Source organism: Vigna unguiculata, chromosome 6, assembly GCF_004118075.2.
Source record: "Vigna unguiculata cultivar IT97K-499-35 chromosome 6, ASM411807v1, whole genome shotgun sequence".
Taxonomy (NCBI): domain Eukaryota; kingdom Viridiplantae; phylum Streptophyta; class Magnoliopsida; order Fabales; family Fabaceae; genus Vigna; species Vigna unguiculata.
The window spans coordinates 12750774-12770714 of NC_040284.1; the positions used below are offsets into that span (position 1 = coordinate 12750774).

At 31.3% G+C, this 19941-nt stretch overlaps 2 non-coding genes and 2 pseudogenes across 2 annotated transcripts; all 4 read right to left on the bottom strand.

Moving 5' to 3' along the window:
• Positions 1–1634: 1634 nt before the first annotated feature.
• Positions 1635–1795, bottom strand: LOC114189363. Its single transcript, XR_003605666.1, has one exon. It is a non-coding gene; the product is annotated as a U1 spliceosomal RNA (small nuclear RNA).
• A 3810-nt stretch (positions 1796–5605) lies between these two features.
• Positions 5606–5755, bottom strand: LOC114189373 (annotated as a pseudogene).
• An 8488-nt stretch (positions 5756–14243) lies between these two features.
• Positions 14244–14365, bottom strand: LOC114189288 (annotated as a pseudogene).
• A 1262-nt stretch (positions 14366–15627) lies between these two features.
• Positions 15628–15707, bottom strand: TRNAL-UAG. Its single transcript has one exon. It is a non-coding gene; the product is annotated as a tRNA-Leu (tRNA).
• Positions 15708–19941: the final 4234 nt, after the last annotated feature.

The following is a 19941-nucleotide window of genomic DNA, read 5'->3' on the forward strand; positions in this document are numbered from 1 at the left end:
ACTTTAATTAATAATAAAACCGAAAATTATTATTATGAGGCGTTAATGGCAATGGCCATCAAATGCCATTAACACGAGGTCTTCTCAGCCTTTCCAGCTCCCTATGACAGCTAGGGTTTTTGAACATTCCCCTTCATGACCAAAAAGAGTTTTGGCAAAAAGAAACCTATTTCACATAAGTCAAGGTTCAAACACACAATCACCCACTTGCCAAGCAAATGGGCAACCAACCAATCAATTCATGTTTAATGATAATTCTTATACAACTAGGATTATATTATTACGCACCATGGTCAAGCCTATTTAAAACAATGAAACAATCAAATTAACACACAAATGACATCCACAGGACTCAAACCCAAGTCCTCTCCTAATAGCCAAGTACTTTCAACCATTTGAGCTGGTATTGTTCCCTATCATAATTCCCCACATTAAATTTCATAAATATTTCATTACCCTCATTTATATTAAATAATTATTTAATTTTCTCGGGTCTTACGGAGATGAGATCTTAAATCCTCAACCTTATATACTTCATCAATTCGGCTAAGTACTTGTTTATTTGTAGTTGGAACAATGACTCTACTTCCTGCTCCTAATAAATCATAGTTTGTTATCACTTTTTCTAGTTCTTCTGAGGTATCCGCGTCATCCAACACAATTTTCTTTTGCATTAAAGCTTCATAAAGATGGCTAGAGAAGTTCCTATGAGTGTCTTCACCTTGAAATCTTAGAAAACGTCATATCTTTGTCTTTTAGACGAGTTAGAGGAAGACGCAACATCAGTTATCATTCGTTGCTCAGCCATTGTGCATTTCATGTGTTGAACCTACAAACTGTAATAACTATAATGTAGAAAAGGTTTTATGTTTCAATGTTTTCTTCACACTTGTCCTTAACATTATGATTTGGGTGTATAGAATGAGAGAGTCAAAAGTAATATAATTAACGTGTTGTGATCCAAGGAAATTTTACCTTTGAAAAGTTGTTTGTGCATTTGAAAATAAAATAGAGATCAGTAAATGATTAGAAATAAAAATTCTAATAAACTTTAGATTACACTATGGCAGTGCGAAAGCCTCAAAGGTTTACCAAAAGGAAACATAAACTATACTAGCTTTAACTTTTTCGTTCCAAGATTCAAGACCCTTCTCCCTAAATACTTGTCTGGCATAGATTTTTTTTTCATTCTAGAAAGATTTTGCACATCCTCATATCCAATATTATTGTAAGTTTTAATGTTTTTGTATTTTAATAAATGAACAAAATTTATCTAATAAAATATAAAAACTGTAAAAAAGTAAAAAAAAATAAAAACTCAATGTGAATACTACAATAAATTAACATTCAACCTTAAATATAAATAGTTAGATTGGATAGTACTACCAAATGACATAATTGGCAACTATAGAAACATAAGAATCCCAATTAGAAGAGCATATAACCAACCAAAAATAAAATAAAAAACAATATACACAGACTGAACCAACACAAACAAAGATTTATGCTAAAACAAAGAAGAACATAAAGACCGTGGGAAAACCTGAACTACACAAACAACACAACACTTAAGATCATAGATAAATCTGAATAAACCTAAATTTCACAAACAAAACAAAACTTATGAATGGAATGTTAGGGCCATGCGAACGTAGGCCTCATTTGCCACAAATTATGATGTAGGCTCCACCACTTGGGCAGACCTTAGAGTAGCACACTTCCCAAGTGCAATGAATGTCACTAACCTAAACAATGGGCCTTCTTGATCACCCATTGATCCCGTTTAGGTAAGTATGATGCATAATCATCCACACTTTTCTTTTGTACGACAAGCTCCACACTTCTCCCTACTCTTTCAGTGATGTACCGAGTATAACATATAGACAAAAGACCAAAATGCTAAATAAAGAATAAGAGAAGAATATATCTATTGTAGATAATATAATGTGATAAAAAAATTAAAAGTGATATCATTAGTTAGATATTTAAAAATAATGAATATATCCCAAAAATATATTAATGTTCTTTTTGCTCTTGTATATACCGTTAAATAAATTCATATGACTATTTCAGTAACTAACTTAAAAGTTAAGTGTACATTTATTCAACTTGAACCTAAATTTTAATGATGTTGTCTATATTGATTACTTACATACAATAAACTCGAAACTGAAAGGTCAACAAAAATCTATATATAAAATCAGTAATAAATGAATCAAATGTTATTAAAAGGCAATGATTTAGTAGTAAATTAATTATACATTTATTCCAATGCATACTTTTATTTTACTTTAATAGATTAGAAGATTGAACATTTATTTGAAATTCACACACCATCTTTTATTTTCTCTATTCATTGTGGCCAAAGTTCTTTTGAAATAGATAATAAACAATGTAAATTAAAGTGCATAGTAATGTCACTTGCTTTAGCTTTTGTAGAAAATGTTGAGCTACAATGAAGGAGTTGCACGAACGCAAACTCCACTACCACAAATTATGATGTAGGCTCTACCATTTTGGAAGACCTTAAGGCATTATACCTTAAGGCACGTGTCAAAAGGATTCAATTTGGTCCCTATATTTGTTTTTAGTTTCAATTTAGTCCCGTTTTTTTTAAATGAAGCAATATTGTCACTCCTTAAATTGACACTCAATTTACTTTTTTATAAATCTTATAGTGATATTCTTACTAAAATTAATGTTTTTATTAAATATTTCTAGAAATATTTTAAATTAACTTTAAATTCTATACAAATCATTAAACTTTAGTTTTGTTTTGAACTTTAAATTTAGTTCCTAAACTTATCTGTGACAAGTTATTTAATTTTTAATCTTCACTAAGTTTGTATAATATGGTACACTTGATGCTTTTATATATGATGACAAAATTGTTAATTGTTGAAATTAAGTTTGGGGTTTAACTTTGTTTAATAATAAAACTAAAAAAACAAAGCTTGTTTAAAAATATTTGTACAAATATTTAATAAAAATGTCAATTTTAGTAAGAATATCGTCATAAGATTTATACAAAAGTAAATTGAGTGTCAATTTAAGGAGGGACAATATTGCTTCATTTTTTAAAAAAATTAGAACTAAATTGAAACTAAAAACAAATATATAGACCAAATTGAATCATTTTTACATGTGACACAACTGTGAAGTGATACGTGTAAACACTAAAATAAATTCAAAAAATTCAAAAAAATAAAGAGAACCAGAAATTGACATGTGATGTTGACTTTAACACCATTTGGTCAAAATTAACGTCCACGACCAAATTGAATCATTTTTACAAAAACAAGGACTAAAAAATTGAGACAACGAAAAATTGGAGGACCAATTTGACACTAATTAACAAATACAAGGACTAAAAGAGTAATTTTACCATTTATTTTAGACAGATGTTAGTTTTGCGCATTTTGAAAATCATGTTAGAAAAAATGGAATTGTTTTGAAGATCGTTTCCTACTCATGGAACTTCAGTGAGGTGTACAAACTAATTAATAATAAGGTATATAATAAAGGTGTTGTTTGTTGCCCCATAGAAGGCTAAAAAGATTATGGACTAATGATTTTTTTTTTTTGTATTTAATGATGGTAAATTGCCACCATTGAACCTCAAATATAATTTCCAGTCCTTATGATAATCATATGTTACTTACCCTTTTATTTAGAAGTAATGCATCCATTAATGAAGCTACTAGCTTTTTTTTTCCAATACAAAACTAAGAGACAAGATAAAATTAAGTAGATTTTTATTTTTTATTTACATTTTTTTTTACATTTTGTATTATTGGTAGATGTAATTCATAATCATGACTTTAGGTAAATTTTATATTTTATTTACTTTTAAACATAATAAAATAATTTGCACTTACTTTATTAAGAAGAAAATGAAGAGATTATGAATAAATTAGATCATGTGATATTAAATGGATCAAGTTTGTCACAATGGTGCAATTTAAATGAGATATTATCAAGTGTTGAAAAAATTATGTACATGACTAAGTCCTACTTGCATGGCAAGACTTATGACTCCTCAAAGTGAAGTTGTGTTTAGTCAAACACAATTCCCATATGTTGTCACCATGTTCACGACAACACATTGAGAAAGACATCTTTTAAAAAAGGAATGGAGTTGTCACCATAATTTAAGAAAAACTACCAAAAAAACTACATAGTAAGTGGTATGCAAAATTAGATTTAGGTTTGTTCTAAGATGGTCCCTTTTAATTAAACTTGCAAAATCACTTTAGTTGTTAAAATATTTTTTTCTCCAAAAATCAACACACAATTTTTATATGTTTTATTAAAAAAATATTTATGTGGATCCAACAATGATTGACCTTGCTCCAACATAATCGCATTAACAATAAGAAAGTTGTTGATATTTTTCAAATTTGAAGTCTTTTCTATTTTTTCAGATTTCAATATCTTTTTTATAATTGACACCATTTAGAGTATAACATAGTGTGAGCGACTATGCTTGATACTTTCATCACAGTTACAAAAGTCAAAAATAGTTTGTGACAAAAATATTCTAACTATACGGGTATTGTTGTCAAAAAAGAAAAAAAATAACAATGGTTAAAAATCGTTACAAAATATAGTCTAATTTGAATATATTTTATTATATTTTAACGGTTAAAAACTGCCACAAAATATATCAAATTTTAAAGGTTAAAAATTGAAAAAAAAATATATCATATTTTGACGGTAAAAAACCACAAAAAAATATATCATATTTGTACGGTTAAAAACCTACACATAAAATGTCATATTTTTACCGTTAAAAACCGCCACAAAATATATGATATTTTCATAATTAAAAACTGCCAAAAATTATTTGGAATGTGTTTTTAAATTTTTAAAATTCTAAAAAATATTTATTAATTATTAGACCAACTCCATAATTCACTTTTTTCTTTTCTATTACATTATTAGAAAAAATCCAATTTTAAATAGTTATCTCCTACATTTGCACCTCTAATATACCATAATTGTAGGATTATATAAATAAATCATAAATAATACAATTATGATATAATGACAAATTTAACATGTCTTTCACATCCACCTTTGTGTTTCAAGAAATAACTAAAAAGATAAGAATTTTTTTATGCCACATATTTATACATGAGTTAATATATATATATATATATATATATATATATATATATATATATAATACTTGTCTGGCATAGTTTTTTTTTTTAGAAAGATTTTGCACTTCCTCATATCCAGTATGATTGTAAGGTTTAATGTTTTTGGATTTTAATAATTGAACAAAATTTACCTAATAAAATATAAAAACAATAAAAAAATAAAAAATAATAACTCAATGTGAATACTAGAATAAATTAACCTTTAACCTTTAATATGAATAGTTAAATCGGATAGTACTATCAAATGACATAATTGGCAACTACAGAAATATAAGAATCCCACTTAGAAAAGCATATAAGCAACCAAAAACAATATACACAGATTGAACCAACACAAACAGAGATTTATGCTAAAACAGAGAAGAACTAAAAGACCGTGGGAAAACGTGAACTACACAAACAACACAACACTTAAGATCATAGATAAACTATAATAAACCTAGGTCGCAGACCCCCTTTGCCACAAATTATGACGTAGGCTCTGCCATTTGAGCAAACCTTAGAGCAACACCCTTCCCAAGTGCAATGGAAGTGACTGTCCTAGACCATGGGCTTTCTTGATCACCCATTGATCCTGTCCAGGTAAGTATGTTGCATAACCATTCACACTTTTCTTTTGTACCACAAGCTCCAAACTTCTCACTACTTTTTCAGTGATGTGGGACTCCAAATATCTTTGAAAACAAACCTCTCATTAACTTAATCACCTCTGCCACCAAATACATTAACATAACTTACTTCCTGCTCAGGATAATAAACTATTTGAAAATACCAACTTGTAACAACAAAATATAGAGAAAATTGACCTTTAACTTGTACCATAGAATGATTAAATGATTCTTCATTTATGATACATCAGCTGCAAAGTGCAATCTTATCGTGGGATTACAAACTTAAATATTTCAAAGTGAAATGATTGAATTTGTTGTAAAACAATTGTCGCAACAGAAATCGCAACGGGACGACGAACCAAAAATAAAAATTTGTAAGAACAGAGTTTGGAGTCGCCACCATAGTTTATTCTGGAAAATTACAAAAAAAAAAATAAGACAAGGTATGCGAAAAATCAGATTTTGGGTCCGAGAGTCGGTTACGCGTAGGGAAGGTATTAGCACCCCACAACGCCCGTCCTAAGATGGTACATTTAATTAAATGTGCAAAAGTTTTGTGATTTTTCAAAATATTTATTTTCACCAAAAATAATAATAGATGAATTTACAAAAGAAACAAAAATATGTTTTTTGTTTTTTGGGCCCGACGAGGATTAATCCTCGCTCCTAGGTATCTCCATGTGAATGGAGAATTAGGGTTATGTAGTTCTTTATGAAAAAATATTTGAAAAATTATTTAAAAAATGATTTCATTTGTTTTATAATTTTGAAAACCTTTTTATTTAAATTTTAGTATTATTTTAAAATTGGTGTCACGCAACGCGAGCAGCGAGATACACACTTGAAATAAATTCTTTTTTTATAATCTTTTATTTTTTATTTTTTAATCATTTATAAATTTTTAATATTTTTTTAAAGTTATTTTAATGTAGTTGTGGATGTCATTGTGACGTGAGCAACCAAATAGATATAAAAGAGTAAACAAAGAAAATTATTTTTTTAGATCATCTGTATATATTTTTAGAAAAAAACAAAAGTCTAAATTGGATGTCATTCGACGCGAGCGGTCGAGCAAACAATAAAGAAAGCGGAAAAAAAATTTATGATTAAAAAAAAGAATGAAAATTGAAAAAAAAAACTAAATCAAAAGATGAAAGAATTGAGAGTGACATACCTTAAAAAATTTTCAATATCTCCTCACCTTTTATCTTTTTTTTTTCTTTTGCTTCCTTTCGTAATATTTTTGTGTTTGTTTTTCCAATAGAGATAAAGATGAGAGGTGTCTTTGTGGGTGGTAATGAGAAAAAGAAAGTGCGTAGAGAATGTTTTCTTCTTCTTTTTTCTATCTCATTCAATATGTTTTTTTTTTAAAGAGAGATAAAAAGGAGGTGTGCATGTGGGAGTGTTGATGACAAAGTGCGTATTTATACTCACACCTTGCAATATCAATGCAATCTCAATCTTAATTGTAATGAACAATATAAGGAAGGAGTTGATCATGATAGCAACACATTATGGGAATCAAATCGCAGCAAATCAGAGCACAAAATCAATTAAGATCAATAATATTGATTCTAACCATCAACAAATCAGAGAACAAAATCAATCCCAATTAGTAATATTGACTTTTACCATTTGAATAGATATTGCTTCTAATTATTACAATCATATCACTAATTTCTAATACAGAAACCAAGGGTATAAAATATTTGAGTTGTTGGGCTCATGAAAAGGAGTGTGATAATTAATAACAAATTGGACACTTCCTTCTTTTTTTCTTTTTTTCATCTCTCTTTTTTTACTTTTTTTTCTAAAATTGAAGAAAATTTTGTTTCACATTTTTTTAATTTTCCATTAACTAAAAACTTTTATTTTTTATTTTTTTTGAAAATAAATTTATTCACCCGGACGAAATAGGATGTTGACAGTTGCCCCTCTTTACTTAGATTTTACTAGATAATATGAAAAATTGACTTTTTCATATTATCGTAATAAAAGATAAGTAAAGATAAAAACACTAATTTCGACCGGGTTTCAAAAGAAAACAAATTTGAAGACAGACTTGATCATTCCAATGGAGATGGTATGTATCTGAAAGAAAAGAACTAGGTGACCATTACCAAGTAGAGGGTCCTAATTCGACACAACATTTTTTTACTTTAAAAAAAAATAGGCCAATCCCGAGGAAATAATCTATATCTTAAGATTTAGCGACTATTACCATGTAGATGGTCCCGATCCGAAAAACCATATTCTTTTTCTTTTTTTTTTTTACTTTTTTGAAAAAAACCAAATTAGCCCACTCCCGTGAAGAGGGTCTATTCAAAAGATTCGGTGACCGTTACCATGAAGAGGGTCACGATCTGACAAAAGAAATCAATGACCATTGCTTCGTAGAGGGTCTTGATGTAAAGAGATCGATGACCATTGCATCGGCCCCGATATGACATAAGAAATCAATGACCATTGCCTCGCAAAGGGTCTTGATGTAAGGAGATCGATGACGATTTCCTTGCAGAGGGCCTCGATGTGACATAAGAAATCAATGACCATTGCCTTGTAGAGTTTCTTGATGTAAAGAGATCGATGACCATTGCCTCACATAGGGCCTCGATGTGACATAAGAAATCAATGACCATTGCCTCACAGAGGGTCTTGATGTAAGGAGATAGATGACCACTGCCTCACAGAGGGCCTTGATGTAAGGAGATCGATGATCATTGCCTCATAGAGGGCCTCGATGTGACATAAGAAATCAATGACCATTATCTCGCAAAAGGTCTTGATGTAAGGAGATCGATGACCATTGCCTCGTAGAGGGCCTTGATGTATAAAAGGAGAACCTGGATTTTGCTTTTTAAGTGTCGATAAACACCGCGTGAATGCTTAACATTTGTGATACTTACACAAAAAAATTGTCATTGCTACCTTTTTTTTTTCAAATTTCTTTATTATTTTTTTGAAAATGATTTTCAATGATTTTGTGAAGTATGAGGGATGATTTGATGATGCATGACATGTTATGATTTCTTTTTGAACCTATATGATGATGCATACATGGATGTGTGGATGCATGAGTGGAATTTCCTTTTTTTTCATTTTTCATTTTTCCTTTATTTTAATTTGAGAGCAAGGAAAACTAGGTTTAGAGGCTAAAAAAAAACTGAGGCCAGATAAAACTAGATTTAGGAGCCAGTGTGAAAACTGGGCTTAAGGTATATTGGTAATTCATATGAATGAAGAGGATTTTGATTGAAAAGATGGAAAATATTTTATTCAAAAAGATGGATGACACATGTATGCATGACTTAGTATGATGTATGAATTACCTTATGTATGAATTTTTCTATTGCATTTTTTTTAAAACAAATTTGAATTGTTCCCCATTTCATGGTTATTTCGAATTCATGGAATCATTCTACTTTGATATTTTTTTTACTTTTTCAAATCATTTCTTTGGTCTAATCAGTTTACTAACAAACACTTTTTTTAATCATTTTTTTTAAAACTATTTGAATGACATCCATGAAATTGTCAAGGGCTTGAAAAGGCTTGGATGAGGTGATGAAGATTAACTAGGGAGTTGCCCCAATTTGAATTGGTCTCAGGGCACAAAATTTGTTTGGGCTTTCCCAGTCATTGATGGTATGAAGAAAATGATGGGGACTTCAAAAAAAAAAAAAAAAAAAATTGCCGCTGGTGTGAGCGCCTAGGATGGTCTTAGGGTGCAAAAACGTTTTTGACTTTTCCTAATTGAGGAGATTGAAAAATGACGAGGTCTTCACAAGTTTCCCCTAATGTGATCACAGTCTTTGATGTAAATAAATGCCCCAATTCAGAATAAATTATGGGAACAGACAAAGTTACTGCCTCAGTTTGGGTTTGGGATTGATAAAGATGGATTATTTTAAGGTTTATTAAGGTTTAGGTATAGAGCGGGGCTATTGTTGGAGCAAAGATGGAGTTAATGAAGAATGAATTGAAAGAGGACAACCCAAATTTAGCTTAATAGTCTTACTAAAGCTTTTAATATTTTTTTAAGTTATTTTAATGTAGTTATGGATGTCATTGCGATGTGAGCAACCAAATTGATATAAAAGAGTAAACAAAGAAAATTATTTTTTATTTTTAGATCATCTGTATATATTTTTAGAAAAAACAAAAGTCTAAATTGGATGTCATGCGACGCGAGCGATCGGGCAGACAATAAAGAAAGCGGAAAAAAAGTTTATGATTAAAAAATAAGAATGAAAATTGAAAAAAAAAAACTAAATCAAAAGATGAAAGAATTGAGAGTGACGTACCTTAAAAATTTTTCAATATCTCCTCACCTTTTATCTTTTCTCTTTTTTTTTGCTTCCTTTTCTAATATTTTTGTGTTTGTTTTTTCAATAGAGATAAAGATGAGAGGTGTCTATGTGGGTGGTAATGAGAGAAAGAGAGAGTGTAGAGAATGTTTTCTTCTTCTTTTTTCTACCTCCTTCAATATGTTTTTTTAAAGAGAGATAAAAAAGCAGGTGTGTATGTGGGAGTGGTGATAGGAAAGAATTAGAGAAGTGTAAAGAATTTTTTTTTCTTTTTTCTTATGACAAAGTGCGTATTTATACTCACACCTAGGGATGTCAACGGGGCGGGTAGGGTACGAGTAGTAGCTCCCCCGTACCCTACCCGCTGGATAAATATTCGCCCCGTACCCGTACCCATATCTGTCGGGTATCCGTTATGCGGGTACCCGCCTTTTTTTCATATCCGCGGGTATCCACGGGTACCCGCATATATTTACAAAATTATTTAAAAAATAAATATTTAATCATAAATTCAAATAAAACGAAATAAAATACATCTGTGTCATAAATTTTAAATAAAGTTCAAATAAACTAAAGTCTATACAAGTCCAAATAATTATAAAAGTAATTATAAAATGACTTTCAACACAATGAAAATTTTTTAATTAGTGTTTTTATCAAAAAGTCCATTTTCTCCAATTGATTCCTAAAAAATAAACAAAATAAACAAATAATAAACCTCAATTGGCACATGTCAAGTATTCTTATTTTGATTCCATCATTTGACAACAAGCATACCATAAACGTCATTGTCTATATAGGATTTCATGTATATGCCCAATTTCAAATAAAGGAAAGAGAAGAATGTCAAGGGATGTACTTAGAAGAAGACAACATACCAATACTTAAAGTTTGAAGAATGAAGATAGAAGACAAGATGTGCAACTTAAAAAAAATTAAGCCAACTAATATATATATATATATATATATATATATATATATATATATATATATATATATATGTGTGTGTGTGTGTGTGTGTGTGTGTGTGTGTGTGTGAGGGTTAATTAAAGTTTAGCGGGTACGGGTATCCACGGGTACGGATACTATGATACCCGTACCCGCCCCGTTAACATGCGGGTATCAAAAATATCCGTACCTGCAGGTAGCGGGTATCCATTTTTAATATCCGTTTTCTACCCGTTGCGGGTTTTATTCGTGGATACCCGCGGGTACGAATTTTTTTGACATCCCTACTCACACCTTGCAATATCAATGCAATCTTAATCTTAATTGTAATGAACAATATAAGGAAGGAGTTGGTCATGATAACAACACATTATAGGAATCAAATCGCAGCAAATCAGAGCACAAAATCAATTAAGATCAATAATATTGGTTCTAACCATCAACAAATCAGAGAAGAAAATCAATCCCAATTAGTAATATTGATTTTTACCATTTGAATAGATATTGCTTCTAATTATTACAATCATATAACTAATTTCTAATACAGAAACAAAGGGTATAAAATATTTGAGTTGTTGGGCTCATGAAAAGGAGTGTGATAATTAATAACAAATTGGACACTTCCTTCTTTTTCTCTTTTCTTTTTTTTTTCTTTTTTTCATCTCTCTTTTTTTACTTTTTTTTTCTAAAATTGAAGAAAATTTTGTTTAACATTTTTTTATTTTCCATTAACTAAACTTTTATTTTTTATTTTTTTTTGAAAATAAATTTATTCACCCAGACGAAATTGGATATTGACAATAATTAATTACTTAACATGGCACTCTATGAAATGAGAATTTGGAACCAACATAAACAACAAACAAAGTGCATGTCTTTCCTCTTTTTCCATCTTTTGAAGGTTAATTTTTCAATTAAAGTCATTATATAATAATTTCAGATTTGATTAAAAAAAAAGATTTCCATGTGCTACATGAGATAAAGAAAACACTTTTTCCACGTTAAATGCAATCATTATGTATAAACTAGACTAATTTTGAAGAATAAGAACTATTTCAAAGCTTAAAGCTAAATAATGAAAACACATAAATATAAAACTTTTAAATCTTCATAACTAGTGGATTTCAACTCATGATTTGACCTTTTGTTGCAAAACTTATAAGTGTCCTATATAAAATTTTTGGTATTCCACCAATCAAACCAGACAGAACATGTATAGATATTGTAGATAATATAATGTGATAAAAAAAAAGTGATATGATTAGTTAGATATTTAAAAATAATGAATATATCCCAAAAATATATTAATGTTCTTTTTGCTCTTCTATATACCGTTAAAGAAATTCATAGGTCTATTTTGGTAACTAACTTAAAAAAGTTAAGTGGATCTTTATTCACCCTGAACCTAAATTTTAATGATGTTGTCTATATTGATTACTTGCATAAAATAAACTCAAACTGAGAGGTCAACAAAAATCTATATATAAAATCAGTAATAAATGAATAAAAATCTATGTTATTAAGAGATAATCACTTAGTAGTAAATTAATTATACATTTATTCCAATGCATACTTCCATTTCACTCTAATAGATTAGAAGATAGAACATTTATTTAAAATTCACACGCCATATTTTATTTTCACTATTCATTGTGGCCAAAGTTCTTTTGAAATAAATAATAGATAATATCTAGACATTAATAGGGGTGGGCATGGATTGGATTTCTAATGATCCAATCCACATCCATTTTAGATCCAAATAATTGGATTAGATTTTTGACACAAATCCATTTTTTTAGCAAAAGTAGTTTGAATTTTTTTAAATTCCAGATCCAAATATTTGGATCAAGATTTAAATCCAATCCAAATATCTGGATTAAGTTTAAAATCAAGAATCCATATTTTATAAAGGAAATTTAAATTGAATTTTTTAAAACTTGTGTCATTAAGGCCATAGAGGTGTCAATTTGGCCCGACGACCCGAACGAGCACGACCCAAACGGGCACGACAATCCGGACGACCCAGACGGGCCCAACGACCCGAACAGGCTCGACGACCCGAACGGGCCCGACGACCCGGACGAGCCCGACGACCTACACGGGCCTTACGACCTGGACAGACCCGACGACAAGAACGGGCCCGACGACATTAATGGGACGTTGGGACTGTCTGGGTCATACGATCCGTCTAGGACGTCGAGCTCTTCCGGGTCGTAGGGCCCGTCTGGGTCGTCGGGCCCGTTCTTGTCATCGTGCCATCCGAGTTGTAAGGCCAGTGTAGGTCATCAGGACCTTCCGGGTCGTCCTACTCGTCTAGGTCGTCGGGCTCGTTTGGGTTGTCAGGCCCGTCTGGGTCGTCCGAGTTGTCAGGTCTGTCCGGATCTTTGGGCCATCTGGGTCGTCTAACCCATTCTTGTCGTCGTGCCCATCTGGGTCGTAAGGCTCCTCTGGGTCATCGGGCCTGTCCGGGATGTCAGGCATGTCTGTGTCATCGGGCCCGTTTGGGTCGTCTGAGTCGTCAGGTTCGTCTAGATCATCGGGCCCATCCGGGTTATCGGGCCCGTCCGGGTCATTGGGGCCGCCAGGGCCGTTCAGGTCATTGGGCACGCCGGGCCTGTTCAAGTTATCGAACCCGCCTAGCCTGTTCGGTTCTTCGGGCCCGTCTGACCCATTCGAGTCATCAACTCGTTTGGTTTGTCGGGCCCGCCTAGTTCGTTCATATCTTTAGGCCCGCCCAACCTCTTATGGTCGTCGAGCCTGCCCGACTCGTATAGGTCGTCGAGCAAGGCCCGTCCGAGTATGAATTTAGCCTAGTGCATCTCAACCTTTAGTCTAACCCAACTAAAAATTTAAATTGAAAATTTGGACTGAATTTTTTGGATTATCCATATTTAAAAATCTTGATTTATAAAATGGATATTCAATCCATAAAATATATAAAATGTAGATTAGATTGAAATCCATATCCATTAAATGAATTTTAAATGGATTGAATTTTTAATAAAATGGATTATAAATGGATTGGATTGGAGCAAAAGTGGATTGGATCAAGAAAATTAGATTTTTTGCCCACCCCTAGACATTATAATGTAAATTAAAGTGCATAGTAATGTTACTTGCTTTTGCTTTTGTAGAAAATGTTGAGCTACAATGAGAGAGTTGCGAAATCGCAAACTTCACTAACACAAATTATGATGTAGGATCTACCATTTTAGAAGATCTTCGCAAACTTCACTAACACAAATTATGATGTAGGATCTACCATTTTAGAAGATCTTAAGGCAGTATACCTTAAGAGTGCAATGAAAGTGACTACCCTAGTCCATGTAAGTATGTTGGACCTACGTACACACTTCTTTTTTTATATCTCTTGATTTTCATTACTTAATATACCTTAAACAATGTGGGACTTTACACACTTGTATACTTTCCACATGTACCAACTTGACCATTTTCTTATACATATGTTACTTTGCACGAGTATAAAGCTCCTTCCATTTTTATAAAGAATTACAATTACAACCAAAATACATCAAGAAATTGTTATTGCCTAAAAAATAATGAATGCTAAGTTAGTGAGAAATAACAAGTGAATACTACATTATTCATAAGATGTAGGAGGAAACAAGGTTATATAATTACACACTTGTATACTCTCCACCTATACTAAGTTGACCATTTTCTTATACATATGTTACTTTGCACAAGTACAAAGCTCCTTTGATTTTTATAAATAATTACAATTACACCAAAATACATCAAGAAATTGTTATTGCCAAAAAAATAATGAATGCTGAGTTGGTGAGAAATAACAAGTGAATACTACATTATTCATAAGATGTAGGAGATAACAAGGTATTTTGATGCTTGCATGGTTTCACATATTTTTGAAAATCATAGGTTTTTGAGAGGCTAAAACCAAGGTACTAGTAGTGACTAGTTTCATAGACGTAAAGTTCTTGTGACAAGAATTGTGGTATCTTCAAAACTTTTACTTACTTTCTACTTGTAGAAAAATGAATCTAGATCCTCTAAAATGATCCATTCAACTTAGAGAGTAAAATCAATAATGTTAATAGTTGATACTACATTCATATTCATATACATAAATTTCTCATTAGTGATTAAAATGGCTTATATCATTTTACTAACTTTAGATGAATTAGATCCTAGGAAAATATTTTGATACACTAAAACTAATGTAGTAATAAGTGGAATTCATTCTCATGCTAGTCCTGTGGGTTGTCTCCAATGTGTTGTATACATTATTATTTTTGTTGGATTTGTCAAATGCATGCATTATCCTTATTCATGAAAAACTCTGCCAAGGATAAATATTCTTAACAAAGATAAGGGAAAAAAATACATTTTCTTTTACATTAATTATTTCACATCAATTTATTTTAGACTGATGTTAGTTTTGCGCATTTTGAAAATCATGTCAAAAAAAATGGAATTTTTTGGAAAATCATTTCGTACTCATGGAACTTCAGTGAGGTGTAAAAACTAATTAATAAGAAGGTATATAACAAAGGTGTTGTTTGTCCATATAAGGTAATCAAGGGTGAAGGAATAAATAATCTGAAAAGTAAAACATGACAACTGTGGGATTTGAACCCACGCCCTTTCGAACTAGAGCCTAAATCTAGCGCCTTAGACCACTCGGCCAAACTGTCCTTTGATATTGACAATTGGGCTTGTAAATTTATATTTTATTTACTTTTAAACATAACAAAATAATTTGCACTTACTTTATTAAGGAAGAAAATAAAGAGATTATGAATAAATTAGATCACATGATATTAAATGGGACAGGTTTGTCGCAATGGTGCAATTTAATTGAGATATTATCCAAATTGGCAAGTTTTGAAAAAAATTATGTACATGACTGAGTCCTACTTGCGTGGCATGACTTATGACTCCTCAAATTGAAGTTGTGTTTAGTCAAACATAACTCCCGTGTGTTGTCATCGTGTTCACAACAAGACACTGAGAAATACATCTTTTGGAAACAAGAATGGAGTTGTCACCATAATTTATCAAGAAAGACTATGAAAAAACTACATAAAAAGTGGTATCCGACAATAGATATAGGTTTGTTCTAAGATGGTCCCTTTTAATTAAACTTGCAAAATTAATTTAGTTGTTAAAATATTTTTTTCTCCAACAATCAAACAAATAATTTTTATATTTTTATATTGATGTGGATCTGACAAGGATTGAATTTGCTCCAACTTAGTCTTGTTCACAATAAGAAATAAGAGTTATATAGTTCTTTATTAAAAAAGAATTATTTTATGGTTAACGAACAAAAAAACTCAATTTTACCGAAACTATGTAGACTAGAAAAATACACACTCACCAGAATACAGAAAACAATGTTTTAGCATATTAAAATGAACATGTTTCAATACAACCAAGTCTCTAGAATACACAACAAAAATTTTGATCATCCCACCATCAAATTAATTGAGCATAAACTTCCCATATTCAAAAGTTCCAATTCTATGTGCTTATTCATTAAAATTGATACAACCTTTATAGTTCAAATAATAATGAGAAAAAAAATACATTGCACCTGTAATCCTCTTAACATTCGACTCACTTACCTTATATTCACTTAATGAGCATTCTCCTATTAATCAAAATTATACTCACCACTTAATATTAACAATTCAACATGTAATTGTTTAACCGAAACAACAAAAATATAATTTTTCCATAGAGAATAGTAACCCGAAACCACTTCTTATACCCTTATAACATCATTCCATTGATCATATATAAAAAACATCAACAATTAACATATAGTCACAATTTAGTACCTAAAAATATATTTCCATTGGATATTCCACTCACAATTATTAACTCCAAACCCAAACTAACAATTAATCCAAAAACTCAAAATTTAATCTTGCATTATAATTTCCTGTATTTATCATGAATAAAAAAATTGCAAAATCCATAGAACCAACGTCACAACCATTGAGCGTCCCTTGAGAATCGTTATCCAATAATACAACTCATCATTCACTAAAATTCCATTTCACAATCGCATTATCATTATTTTCCCAAAACCCAACAGTGCAAAACCACATAACCAAATTTCCTTCCATTACACCCAACAATAGTCCCCAAAAAACGTGTTCATCCATAAGAGCAACAATAAAAAACATACATTGCATCCACTCTAACATCCCAGTCAGATATACTAATTTAAATACTTAAAGTAGGAAATAAGTATAAAATTGCATTTATGATAATTCATTTTCCCAAAACACGGGAAATTTTAAAACATTTATTATACCGCAATAAACCAAAATCCACAAACTATAATTGTTAATTACAAATTCTGAGTCTGGTAAGATAAAGGTTTACAAAATGTTTAAAATCCATAAAACAAGAAAACATCATAAAGGCTTTTCCCCAAGCTAGCCCTTCTCTGAATCTATGTTTCACTAGCAACACCTGTAACATCATCTGCTCCCATGTAACACATTACACGATCATCACCAAACACAAGCAGACAGGGTGAACTTAATAGAATAAAAGTACACTACACAATATAATAAATAATCATTCACTATTCCAAATACATCTAATACTCCTAAGTCTCACCACATAATACACCATTCCCTCATAACCAACCAGTTTCCTTTCCTACGCCCCATCACCTCTTGGAAGAGAATTTCTCCCCTTGCGCACCAACGTGTCGTGGAAAAACAAGCAACAACCCTTACCTGTTCACCAAAACCCGGTAAGAGCATTACTTTCCTTTAGGACTTACAAGCAACCGCCCTTGTCTGCTCACCAAAACCCGGCAAGAGCACAACCCTTACCTATTCACACCAAAACCGGTAAGAGCGTTGCTTTTCCTAAGACTCACAAGCCACAATCCTTAATTCTCGACTTCAAAAACTTCCCCTAGACGCATCTTGATTCTATACCCTTTGAAGATTACATTTATCGATCTTTGCTGCCACGAGTGTCTACTCGCCCCTCCGACTACAAATCACCGCCTAATAGTCCACACGTGGGAATAAATTTGCCATGACCATGATACGCGACACGAAACGCAATCTGTATTTGTCCCATGACTACCAACTTGCAGCTAACATTGAGGAGGACCATCTTCTGGAACCCATCCGTACGAGCCACGACCTTGCACACTCCATTGGACTTCCAAAACCACCAAGCTACAACCTCAAGTGGCCATGTGTTACCCCAATACAAGGTGCACTAGTAACTGGGACCCCAACAAAGCATCACATCAAGACCTCCATCTAAAGATGCGTAGAATCCTCCTCGTGATCCAACTCTCCAACCAAAACCGCCTAGCGCATCACTCGCGTCGCTAGGCGAAAATTGGTCCTAGACCGCTTGGCGTTGTGTTTCTTCAGAAGCTTAGCTGCACCAACAATTTCTTAGCAGCTTACCCTGTGCCGCCAGGTGCCACACTAATAACGTCAATGCTACTAGTTCTTGGCACTCCATAACAGGTTCTAATGAACCTACTCACCTCACACGCAATCTAGAATAGCAATAACATGTTGATACATATACCAAAACTCCATGCACATTCCACAAGTCATAAGAATCAAGCACATATATTTTTGCACAAGGATTCATACATTTATATCCTGCTAATACTTGGTTTAATACGAACCATTCATGTTGTAAGGAACTAAAAATCTGAACCCAATATGCACCCAACTGATAACGCAGTCGTTGAGTGATCAAATTAATACTACTTATCTATAACAACATCAGTATTATTAAGAAAGTAGTCAACAAAATATAAAGGGTAAAGTAACCCTAAGTTGTCTCCCAATGAACACGAAATTAATTTTTAACAAATATGTTCTTATAAAACTATACAAAAGAGTTAGTCAAATAAAATAATAAAAATATGAGAGATAAAGATAAAAAGATAAAATAAGATAAAAATAATAGTAAAGAAAAATAAGTCGATTCCACTTCTTTTTCAAAATAAAATTCATCATTGGTTTCCTAAAGATTATTATTATTGATTTCTTGTTGAAAACTTCAAATTAATCAATGTAACTTCTCAATTAATTTGTTGGCGTCCTTACTTTCAACCAAAGTAACTTCTCAATCAAAAGCAAGAACTTTGTAGATTAATCTTAGTAAATTTAACCAAAGTAACTTCCCAATTAAATATTACTAATCCTAATCATGTCCATTCTTTTACCTCTTATATCTAGTAAAATGCTAATTAACCAAAGTAACTTCTTGATTAATTTTAACACTGTGCTAACTTGCTACAATAGAAAAATCATTACTTTTACTAAATTAAGAACCAAAAGACATAGATGAAAATAAATCTCAACAAGAATCAAAAGAACAAACAAATTAATTGATCTAACCTCAAAATCCAATTAAGAAATTACAATGGAATCAACCCAAGAAGTTTAGCCTTCCATGGAATGCAAAAGTAAAATAAAAATAGAAGAAGAATAGAGAGAAAAAAATAGAAAGGAAACGAAATTAGGCCCCCCCTAAGGGTTCCTAAACTCCGAAGTCCAGAGCTTTTTTTCTCTGCTTCCCCCTTGGTCTCTTTATATAGGACTTGGACTGAGCTATTCTGTTGCTAAAATCTCTCAAATATCTTTTTAAATAAAGATAAAGATAAATATTCAAAGATATTTGGAGAGATATAGATTATTTGACAAATATAGTTGGTTGATAATATCAATATATAATATAATTAAATAAATTAATTGCTTAAATATATATGATAAATTATCACCAACTAATATTTGTATTAATTTTCCAAGTTAGCCATTTTGAGATTTGATAGTTCAAATTTGCTGAGACATCCAAAAATATCAACATTTGCAGTTAAACCCCTCTTATTTGATGAACTTTGACCAGAATTTGTCCATAGTT